This window comes from Ctenopharyngodon idella, chromosome 24 (assembly GCF_019924925.1).
Source record: "Ctenopharyngodon idella isolate HZGC_01 chromosome 24, HZGC01, whole genome shotgun sequence".
NCBI classification, from domain to species: domain Eukaryota; kingdom Metazoa; phylum Chordata; class Actinopteri; order Cypriniformes; family Xenocyprididae; genus Ctenopharyngodon; species Ctenopharyngodon idella.
The window spans coordinates 16,799,795-16,812,200 of record NC_067243.1 but is presented as its reverse complement, the minus strand read 5'-3'; the positions used below and the strand labels follow the sequence as shown (position 1 = coordinate 16,812,200).

General features: G+C 37.2%; 1 non-coding gene across 1 annotated transcript; it reads left to right on the top strand.

Moving 5' to 3' along the window:
• The first annotated feature begins 194 nt into the window (after positions 1-194).
• On the top strand, positions 195-266 carry trnad-guc (transfer RNA aspartic acid (anticodon GUC)). The gene has a single exon. It is a non-coding gene; the product is annotated as a tRNA-Asp (tRNA).
• The last annotated feature ends 12,140 nt before the right edge of the window (positions 267-12,406 follow it).

The following is a 12,406-nucleotide window of genomic DNA, read 5'->3' as shown; positions in this document are numbered from 1 at the left end:
ACCTTTCAACGTCAGGCTGTGCGAGAACTTGTCATTTCTGTAGACGACGCTTCTTGATTGACAAAATTACATTATAACGAATCCAAAATTTGAGTGCGAGGTTACGAATTTCATTCATGAGGAATTTAAGAGTTTCACATGACCAAACGTTTTTCCAACATTTTTTAAAGGGCCAAAAATAACCCTTTTCTCACTCCTCGTTAGTATAGTGGTAAGTATCCCCGCCTGTCACGCGGGAGACCGGGGTTCGATTCCCCGACGGGGAGGTCAATTTGTTTTCTTAATTTCTCCGCGTCCATATAGAGTCTATACAGTAGTTCTACATCGTGCCATGCGATGGCTTTAAACTGTTTGATTAAGCTTGTTTATAGTTTTGAACGCTTTATTTAAATTTTAAACTAAAACACAAATGACTAAGCTCAACACGTTATTTTCATTTTAAACTGAAACATACACAAATAGTTATTTTATTTAAACGAAAACAGCTCTTAATCGCTGTTTATGATTCATGGGCTGCTAAATTAAATAGAAACAAAAGGGGAACCAACTCGGAACAGCGCCATGAAATTCGTGTGTGGCCAAAAATATATCGCATAGGTAGTGCTTAGCACTACCATAGAAAATGAATGGGATAAGTTTAGGGAAGATAAGCATTACAGATAATATGTTTTCAGATCCCAGACTGAGGTTCGATTCTCAGACGGGGAACATTTGAAAAACTAGAATTTATTTTATGCATAGCATTCAGAACTGTAATGTTTAAAATGACTAAAATGAGCTCATTCAAATAGTATATTTTAATTTTACACAAAAATATACCCCATACAAAGAGTTACCATGGTTACTAGATTCCACCAAAATATACTTACTCTAGATAACAACAGGCTAATTTGATCTCTTTCACACCTTAAAAAGGTTTCAGGGTGATTTTATTTTATTAAAAATGCATGAAGGTAGACTAAGCCTAAGGCTATTGTTATAAAATGCATTTTGTCTATTTAGTAGATCAATTTATGTTTTTTTTTTTTTAGCTTTTAGATCGAATGCACGCTTGCACTATTGACATGAGAACACTGAAACTGCCCTGTTTGTCTGAAGTAGACGTGAAGATCAGCCCATCTGCTTTTGAAACTTCCCTTTGATCACAGATTCTTTTGAACATTCTCCATTCCACACGAAACATCAAACTTCACATTAATCATAACGCTTCTCTCAAGTCCTCTTATTGCAGATTGATCCACACTGAACAACAATTTGGCCTGGAATAGTTTGAGTTTTCAACCTAAATATATTCTTCTATGCTCTATGATCAAACGAATTTCAATATTTTAACCATAATATCCCAAGTAGGCCAGACGCACTGGAGAGAAGCTTTAATTCCATGTGATTTCTGGTTTCATTTCGCAGAAGAACTCTGTGTGCGCTTCAGCTCTGTGTGACTGTGTGGATGAAGATGTTCTTTCTCATAACTAAAACAAGAGAAAGAGATTATCCTACTGCTTATAAAACATTTACTACTTGGGTTAAGAGATATAACCAGTTTAGTTGGAAAGGATCTCAAGCTGACTAGCTAAAGACGTTACTGTAGCTTTACCCATTAACAGACAGGGTATTTCCTTGAAAATAAATTCCAGCACAGCGCTACAACAACCCATAATGAAATGACCCTCACAATAGATAATGCGTATACAATGAACTCTGTTAGAGAGCAATTTATCTTTTTAATAAAATACTCACCTGCTGAGTAATAAAAACCCCATTTCTCACCTCGCTTTTACAACATTTCAAAACCCTAAGTTTATGCCATCTCTGAAAAGCCAAGCTAATGTTGATTCTTGTTTTATTACGAGCTCTGAGGGATCGTTCACACAGAATGCGTTTTTCTATTCCAATGCGCTACTTTTCCATTGTTTTCCTATGTAAACGCGCTAGACAGACATGTATGACGGTTATGCTCGTATCTTTTGCAGCGCCTCGCACAAGAGTGCCACGTTTTTAAGACGGCGTGTCAAGTTAAAAGAATTTCAACTTTTACACGCAGTGCCGCTCATCAATATCAGTTCCAAAACAGTGGACCAATCAGAAGAACTTGGGACGGGGCAAGCGTTGCGAGCTTCTGTTTACAGTAGCAATTGGCATGGCAACTGTTTTATTTGACGACAACATGGCGGAGGAGGCCATAGCCAGTGCGATTATTTTCTTTTTTTTCCATGTCAAAAATATTTCTGTTATTGCATCATGCCTGAAAAGCGCATCTCGAGACCCTTGCGCTCTGCGCTGTACTTTTTTTAAAACCATTCCTTGCGTTTTTAGACCCAAATACGCTTTCTGTGTGAACGTTTTCTTTTTGTTAGCAGACTCTTCTCTGCATCTTTTCTGCATTTTTTTTAAACGGGTAATTCCCTACAGGTTCGAGTTTTAGCTGCTCTGAATAAAGCTTCCTCGCTCGTTATGACAACTAACCTATGCCACTCCCACACCAAAGTAGCTGGAGCAACTTTTCTCTAGTTACGAATATGACGAGACACGCACAGGTGAGTGACGCATGTATGAAATTTCCCGCCAAAACCATCCCAACCGGTCTAAAGTATAAAAACTTACAATAGGCTTACCATAGTGAAATCAGAGTAAGACAAAAACACATTGTGGAAGAATAATTGAAGATATATTGACTCATTATTTAAATTTTGTTCATTTTGAACAACAAAAAAAGTTCGATATTGTACCTTTAACTAGGTAACCGGATGCCAAAATATTTGAAAACCCACCAAAATCATCATAAAACAGCCCAGCATTTTTATCAAAACCTTCCCAATCTGGCAATACTGCACCCAGATGAAGGTTCAACGACCTGTACGTCCAGGTGCCAATGATTTATAAACCAACAATTAAAACTTGCAGGGCAAGTAGGATATAACATTTTCTCTGATTTCCAACGGTCAATGAATTGTCTTTCTACTTTAAGCGCATGGCATAAAACAAGGTCAAGGTGACTTTTTCTTTAATATTCTGCTTAAGAGTACTGAAAGATAAGGCAAAAAAAGTTCACCTCCACCATTATAAACTCAATATATAAGATAAGAAACCATGTTTCACCATTCACCGATCAAGTTCAAGATAAGTGGCTCAGATGTTCAGAGCAATATTTGCAGTGTACACAGACAGAATAGTAAATAGAAAAACAATGAAAAGTCCAGTATAGTGCACTAGAGAGAAAGTCTCTATAGAGACAGACAGTGTAAATGGTTTGATAAAACATTTATTAGTTTACTGAAGTCATGCACTCCATGTGGAGATTGTTACGTATGCAATGTTATGTTTTTGCATTTGCTCTGTAAGGTTTAATTGGCTCACTAGGGCTTTTGCTCACACCCTAATTCTCTCTAGGGACATTGTTTGGGTAGTATGTACTTCCTTACAAACTTCAAAAAGGAAGAGGAAAATACAAAAATCTTAGAGTGAACACTTGTTCAGGCTTAGCTTTTCAAAAGCTTCTCACTTGACTGATTTTTAGCCAAACTTTGGCTCATTTCGGCAGTGGCTGTGCTTTGATGCAACTTTGGACATAAAACAAATGGTAGAATGAGAAACTGCCATTCTCTTTAGTGGGCTATCAATGATATTGGATTAATAATTGATTGCAGGAGATGATCTTTGATATGCAGTGTGCAACTGTTCTTTGTCTGTGCCTTTGCTCAGTTCAGACTGCCTCAAGGCTTGCTGTTCTAGCTGTGCAGAAAACTTCAGATATTCATCATTTCCCACTCCTCAGGCTGTCAGGTGCATCTTGTTGAGTTTCAGCAACACTCTCAGACTACATTTAATCAGATCTTGTGGTGAAAAGACTGCGCTATTGAAGCTGAATGAAAAATAAATTATATCTGGATCTAGACTGCTGTGAACAAGGTGTCTGGGTTTATCTGCTTAACCCTACTGGTAAGATAATGTAACTACACCATTCTGAAAAAAAAAAAAAAAACTTCCTCCAATGATGGCCATTCAAAATACTTTTTTAAACATTTTAATAAAAATGGGATAGCTGAGTGGCTCTATAAAAGTATTAATTATTTCTGAGTAACAATACATAAAATATAAGTGTAAAAATACATAACAAAATGCAGCTGGGAAATGGGTGGTCCGAAACATGATTGCCTAGACATAGATGACATAGAGTCTAGACATAGATAAAAATTGTTTATTATGTTTGACTGGTTTTGAGAATGGCATGTTTTGAGTTAAACCAACTTAAAGAGTTTGTCGTGAATCCTGTCATGCTAGAGAGCACGAGCGAGCAGGAAATGAAAAGTGAGGTATACGGAAAACCCTTATGGTGTGTGCGTGTTTTATGCAAATTACTAACTCGGGACACGCGGTCATTCATTTAAAATCAAGACTTTCTTTTTAAAGAAGTCAGTTCACTCTGACAAATGGCACAATAGGGAAGAAAAGACTATCACAACTTCATGCCGATGTAAACTCTCAGGTCATACTCGCCCCGCTCTGTGCGGGCCTCGAACCCAGGTCTCTGGCATGGGAGGCAGGCACGCTTACTAGCTGGCCTCTGTTACATTCACCCCCCTAAACCTCACTCCTATCCGGGTCACGGCACCAATGTAACCTCTCAGGTCATACTCGCCCCACTCTGTGCGGGCCTCGAACCCGGGTCTCTGGCAAGGGAGGAGGGCGAGCTAACAATGAGGCTAAATACTACAGCCTCTAGTGTCAGTCGCTAGTGTTTATCTGCACAACAAAATCTCAGATAACCCTAGCTGGCCTCCATTACACCGACATGACATAAAATCAGTAGGTAGAAAAGATGCATACTCACTCCTAAATGAATATGAATAACATGATCTGTCACTTCCGCAAACAATAATAATTTGAATGAATTTCATTTTGAGAAATTTTGGGGGCGTAGCCCACCCCAGCACTCTACTAAATCCAACCCTGAATGGCATTATACCAGCCTCTCTTGGAGAATTTTCCCTACATACTTTATGTTCCCCACACACAGGCTCATAAGTTCTTGTTAAACCTCACCTTTGGAGGTGAGATCGTTCAGCTATAAAATGAGTGCAGGAAGTCATGACCCATTTCCTCCAAATCCCATAAAGAGGCTGACAATAGGAGACATGCTCAACGAAAAGCCGTTGTTCTCTGTCTAGGACTAAGATGATTAATAGGCGGCAATCTCTTGCTTTGTCTGAATGAGAATCATTATATATTGCTTTCCAGGATCCTCTCACTGTGAGCAAGTCCTTATATATGAGTGTGTCTCAGTATGAAGGTCCTGGGGGCTTTTGCTTTGTACAGAGATGACAAATGACCCTGTAGCCAGTTCCCACTTTCCTTGCTGCCCTCAGGCAAACGGTTTGTTTTTTCTGCTCAGAGTTATGCAATGTTTGTTTATTTCCAGATGAATAATACTGTCTGAAAATATTGTGTTGTGCATCATTTTAATTAATACTGTTTGTATCATGTCTTTTTAAATTTTCATGCGTAGTTTGAGAGTACACAATAAAATAGTCAAGTTTAAATAAATCTGAACTTTCACAGAGCTTATAAAATCAAAATGAAGCCATATATATGCTAGTGTGTTATGTTTTAGGAGATAGACAGAAACGCATTTAAAAATGTAGTCTTTCACTTCCGGGGAAGCTGGATCAAAAATATTGATGACTCATCCTGCACTACATAATATGTTGTCCAATCAAATGCTATAAAATGAGAATGTCCCGCCCCCTGTAATGTATCTAAATGCTATTGGCTATTTAAGAAAGAAAGAAAGAATTTTAATAGATTCAAAAGATAAACTATTAAAGGTAACAACAACAGTACTGAACCTTTGTATATTGCATTCAATAATTGTGCATTGATGCAGAAATAATCAAAGATTGTTCTTTTATTTATAGCAGATCAGAGTCGACATGACCACCGTGATCACTGACTGCTTTATCTCTGCTTCCTTTCACAGTTGAGAAGTCTGGGAAATTGAAATAACCACCTTTGAGTCACATCAATTTCAAGTAATATGAAGTTTCTGACTTATAAAATATCTTTCTTGATAATAGAATGGCAAGAGTTCCAACAAAAGTCATAGATGTTTGAATGTTGTTTATGACTTTCTTCTGTGAAACACAAAAGAAGGCAGTGCAAGACTTCCTAATTTATCCTTTTGTATTTCACAGAAGAAATCAAGGTAAATAAATGAAGACATCATTTCATTTTCTGGTGAGCTACCGCTTTAAATGTTTATTTGTGCCATCTTTATTAAAGTTATGACTTCCTCCCTAATACGGTCCCTGCTTAAAGCAGTCAAGGATCCTCTTGCAGCAGTCTCTTAAATCATGTGCCGAGTAAATGACAGAAAATGATTACATTTCTTGCCAGGCGTGGCACTGCATTTTCACCCTACTCTGAAATACTAATCATGGTGACTCAATGATGGAGGGTTTTGTCTAGGCTAGCAGTTTCATAAATCATAGTTCCTTCAATGATCAATAAATAATTATTCATAGAGATGTGGGAAAATACATTCACTGCAAACTGCAGTTGGTTCTGTTGCTTCCTGATGATCCAATAGAAGTTTTTCTCCTCACTGTTTGCAGTATTCACCTTGGCGTGGCAGACACTCCGTTATTTCAAACAAACACACCATCATTTGTTTGGCCTGCATTCTCAAGATTGGTTCCTGCCTCTCAGTGGAGACAAATGATTGTGTTCTTTTTTCTGACAAGCAGTCAATACTTCATTTTGTTACATCTCCAGGAGCTCATCTTAGACATACAAGGTTTTTTGGGTAAAGGTCTGCAGTGCTTTGAAGTAGACCTAATTCAGCTAGTCTTTTCACCATTTAAAAAAATGGGAGTTGTTTAAGTCTAAAAATCACTTAGTACAAGATAAACATGGCCAAATAAAGATTGGAGATCAAATCTATACAGAACTCTTGTAGCATGTTAAAAGATAATGACGTTTGACAAAGAGAGAAAATGAAAATCTGTCATTATTTACTCACCAATATGTCGTTTCAAACCTGTATGACTTTCTTCTGTGCAACATCAACATTAGCTATGTTTCCATCCAAAATCCGTCACTTCCTGGGAAATTGGTGCAAAATATCTGTAATAAAATGAAAGTTGCTGCAATCAGGGAAGCGACTGTGGCTCTTTCTTCTACATCATAAATGGCTTGCTTCTCAGAGGAAACTCAATAAACGCTGTCATGTTATCGTGCATTCGGATGCTGCTGTTTGGGAACGCATGTGAGACATTTTTGGGAGGGAATTAAACCAAATCATTGTGATGCTAGACTTTGGCTCAGGCATTTCAGAATGATCAATCCATCATTTGAGATGCTGTACAATGAAAGTGGTCCGCTGGTTAGTTCAGTTATCCAATCACATCCACCGTTGAGGCAACGTCATGTGAGTTTTTATTATCGGATAAAAAAAACTATCGGCCTCAATCGAGCGTACTAGTTTTTTTATGCGCATTTTTAGAATTTATGCGCATCTTGGTGCTTACATCCAGCATTTTTTTTTTATGCAATATCCCAAAATGTACACAAAAATAGGTGGATGGAAACGTAGATATTGGCACAATTGGTTAATAAGCAAAGGTTTATTAATAATTTTAAAAGATACCGATAATTCATAGGTAACAAGTGAAACAACCGCAAACCAAGACAAACCTATTTAATCAAAAAAATTAACCCAACGGTTGGGTTGGTCCATTTTTGACCCAAATTTGGGTTGAAACAACCCAACATTTTTTAGAGTATGTGCCACCAGGTTGCGATTACAAAACTCTGAGCCCCATGCTGAGGCAAGTCAATGGATTTCAAGGAGTTTCATTTCCACAATTCACCCCTGCAACCACATTCAATCTCCACATTGTGGTGTTCTCTACAGAGAGATGCAAATAGGAATGCTGACATGATTCCCCAATGGTGAAGCACTAGGTAATGAAATGGAGTGAATGCTCTTGAAAACAGATTATGGGAAATAAAAAAAACCCTTTTGTTCCAGGTGTATTCATGAGCTTCACTTCAGTATTACTGGAGGACAGGACATATATATCTCTTTGTCAGCAAAGAAGCTGAATATATTTCTAGGCTTGCTTGGTTTAGAAACCTAATCATGACATCAACTTAAACTGAAGAAGAAGCTCAAGAGAACTTTTCATCACAGAAACTTGTTTACTAAAAACTATTCAGCTAGAGCAGTGGAGGACGAAGTACACAAATCAAGTGCTTGAGTAAAAGTACAGATACCCTAATAAAATATTACTCCTTTCCAATTTTACTTGAGTAAAAGTACAAAAGTACTTGATTTTTAATGTACTTAAGTATTAAAAGTAAAAGGTACTGATCAATGAATGTTTGTTTTGTATACTTTTAAATAAATTTTATATTATCCTACTGCTCAAAATATCTGGGGGAGGGGGGTCTGGGTCTGACATCATTATGAAATATTATGAATTGTCAAGTAGCCAGCACTAGACAGTAAGGAAGATTAGTGGATGTATAATAGGCATATGTAATGTGTGTTGACAAACAATAAAAACAGACGTCACATAGGGCTATATGCATAACATTTTAAAATTAACGCTATGCAAACATACTAGTTTTATGTCATTTGAAACTGTGCAAGTGCAACAATTTGCGTTATTTTAATGCTGTTTTTTGGTTTTACTTAAAATCTACACCGATGAGATGGTGATATGGACATGCCTGCATTCAAGCATTACTCGCCCTTTTACAGCAGATTTAGTTCACAAACAATTGACAGTTGTGACATAAAGATGAGTTTCACTTACAATAATCAATCCTAAAATTAGGCATTTAACTTACTTTTCGCGCCATCAGTCGCTCGCGCACTCAAGCTCCGAGGATCTCCCGGTTCTTGGCTTGTTTCGAGTCAGACAGACTTGTAAATTAAGTTAACTAGAGACTCGGTCTGAAGGGCTATGAACGGATCATTGAATCAGTGAGTTGTTAACTCGGGTGCGATTTGTGAACCGGTTTAACAGGTTAAAGAGTTAGTTCACCCAAAAATAAAAATAATGTCATTTTTTACTCGCCCTCATGCCGTTCTACACCCGTAAGTCCTTCGTTTATCTTCGGAACACAAATTAAGTTATTTTTGATTAAATCTGATGGCTCAGTGAGGCCCTATACAGCAAAATAACGACTTCTCAACGATATCTAGTGATGGCCACTGCTTCGAATCTTTTGTTTCGAATCAGTGATTCGGAGCGCCAAAGTCTCGTGATATCAGCAGTTTGGCATTTTGACACGCGATCCGAATCACTGATTCGAAACAAAAGATTCGAAGCAGTGTTTTGAAATCGGCCATCACTAGAATAGATATCGTTGAAAAGTCGTTGTTTTGTTTTTTTTGGCGCACAAATTTTTTTCTCTTCGCTTTATAATATTAAGATTGAACCACTGAACTCATATGAACTGTTTTAAATATGTTTTGAGTACCTTTCTGGATCTTGAGCTATTCAATGGCATTGCTGTCTATAGAGGCCTCACTGAGCCATCGGATTTAATCAAAAATATCTTAATTTGTGTTCCGAAGATGAACGAAGGACTTACGGATGTAGAACGACATGAGGGTGAGTAATAAATGACATTATTTTCATTTTTGGGTGAACTAACCCTTTAATTGAAAAGAATCAGTTCGTCCACGAATCGGACACTGCTTTTGCGTCTCAGAGCACGTTACGATTTCTTCAGGTCAAAATAACAAGTAACAACATGTGTTTGTGAAATGCAGTGGAGTAAAAGTATTATATTATGCTTTGGAACGTAGTGAAGTAAAGTTTCTCCAAATAAAAATACTCTAATGAAGTACAGATTACTTGAAAAATGTACTTAAATACTTAAGTTACTGTCCACTGGCAAAGAGTAAACGAAAAACACGACAATCAAATATGGTCAAATGTCATGACATCAATTGTTCAGCTTTATATCACTATATGTGGCTAAGCAACACTGTGACAAACGTTCCCTTCATTCTCTTTGAATTCGTGGCACATTTGAGGTGTTTCTTCTAAGTATGATAGCCTACTTGCACTTACATTGAGGAAAAAGACATTTGTTCTCTGTAAACAGACACTCCTCGCCACCTCTCCAGTTTAAGAGGATGACAGTATTGCTGAAAAGTCCAAAAGAAAAGTTCCTGGGACAAAACTCTGGCTCTGGATCAACCAGGTGCAAGAGAACCGTTTGCTTTCCCCAGTCTCAGCTTTTTTTTGTCACATGATCTTCAGTGACTTACTCAGCAATGTTCTCTCACAGGTTTAGTCTTGTTGACATTAAAAGGAATCACAAAGGAACACAGTTAAAAGAAAATAATGTAGATATGCGCAGACTGAAATAGCTGGAAATAACATACACATCGTTTATCTTGTTCATTATATCGTATAATGTTGGCCTATGCAATGCTGTAATTTCTAATGAAACATTTTTTAAAAAACATAATTATTGTACTTAAAAGAGAAAACGACGTGCTCCGATACCCGACAATGATGTCTGTCTCGTGAACAAATATTTGTTTGAGACAGTTCTTTTGAGTGTGATTCACATATCACATTGAATGCTTCATTTGTGAATTCGATTGATCCAATTGAACCCTTTGCCGGGAGTTTGATTGACAATCGATCTAACCAATCATAACGTCATCAGGAGTTAGAAGATTAACCTTGGTGGACTTGAACTTGAAAAATGGTGTGTACTGACGTCTTTCCGCGTTTGAAACAACATTCCTTCTGATGTTCATTCATGTTTATTTGATGCTATAAATTAACTAGTAGGAAGAGATGATCAGTTCACGAGCTGCGTAAGCTGAGGCGCTACAACAATCTGTTAGGACACATTAATGAGCCACAAAACGGTTTTTATTGTTCGAATTTCTTTTCAAAACTGGGATTTTGAATAATATTATAAGTAACCTGCTCTGTCTTGTCGGTTGACGTGTTGTCAGTGTCCTCTTTGCTCCTTGATGTATTTTTCACTCTGTGTGGCGTGACAGCACCATGGCTTGTCGGACAAAGCAACAGTAACTAAGGGGGGGTGGGTCTTTGCGAAGGGTCAATTGCAGCAGTTACAATTGCAGGGTTAGTTCACACAAAAATGAAATTTCCGTCATTAATTACTCACCCTCATGTCGTTCCAAACCTGTAAGACCTTCATTCATCTTTGGAACACAAATTAAGATATTTTTGATGAAATCCGAGAGCTTTCTGAGTACCGATAGACTGCAACATTACTATAACGTTATTACCATTGAATAAAGTCGTTATTTTTATTTGTTTTTGAGGACAAAAAGTATTCTCATCGCTTTATGATGACTATTTTAGCGATGTCTTTACTTCCTTTCTGGGCCTTGAAAGTGGTAATAATGTTGCAGTCTGTTGGAGACCAAAAAGCACACAGATTTCATAAAAAAAATTCAAAATAATTTGAGTTCTGAAGATGAACGAAGGTATTGCGGGTTTGGAATGACATGAGGGTGAGTAATTAATGACAGAAATTTTATTTTTGTGTGAACTAACCCTTTAACACTCACTGATTCAATGATTGGGGCGAGCTCAAGTTCACAAATCACTGAATCGGTCTAGTCCGACTCAAAACAAGTCAAGAGAGTGATATGATTCTCTGAGCTCAAGTATCTTGACTCGTAACAATTTATTTTATTTATTATTTATTTAATAAACAGGCATTTTGAGCAGCAGGATATAGCAAAACTATATATTGCAAATTGTTATTTTTTAATAACTTCTGTGGATTCATACATTTCTGACTTGATGAACAAACCTCATTTTCTGAAGTTGGGCATAAATGTAGGCTAGTCTTATAAATTATGATTTTCACAGCCTGTTTGATATGTCTACTTCTCAGAACATTCTCTATTCAAATAAAAATTCTATAGACTCAGCAAAAGCCTTTGAGTTATTTGCTTGAGAAATCATATCAAAGGCCAGCTGAGTGCATACAGATGGAACTCATTCAAATAAAAGCGCTGCCTGCAATCGGCACAAATCGGAAAGATGGGCTCTGAACTTTTGCTCCTTAGTCAAAAAGCCCTGATCTGTGAAAGACTTCTTCCATGAGAGGCTGGATTTTAGATAAACTTCCTCCAGACCTCAAATATATAGAGTATTTCTCAGTCTCTATATCGCTCATCCATTCACTCCCACACATTAGTGCCACTGACAAGCTTAGCTCCGAAAAAAAACCTCTTCAGTTTGCTGCTGTTATGCAGATATGTTTCAGCTCTGTTTACTTAAGCTACAAATTCCAAACAAAACAAAAGTTGTTTATCTTCATTAAAGAGGTGAATTAAAGGAAATTGACTTGTCAGAAATGATTTAGTACACAGGCATTTCAGTTCATTGCT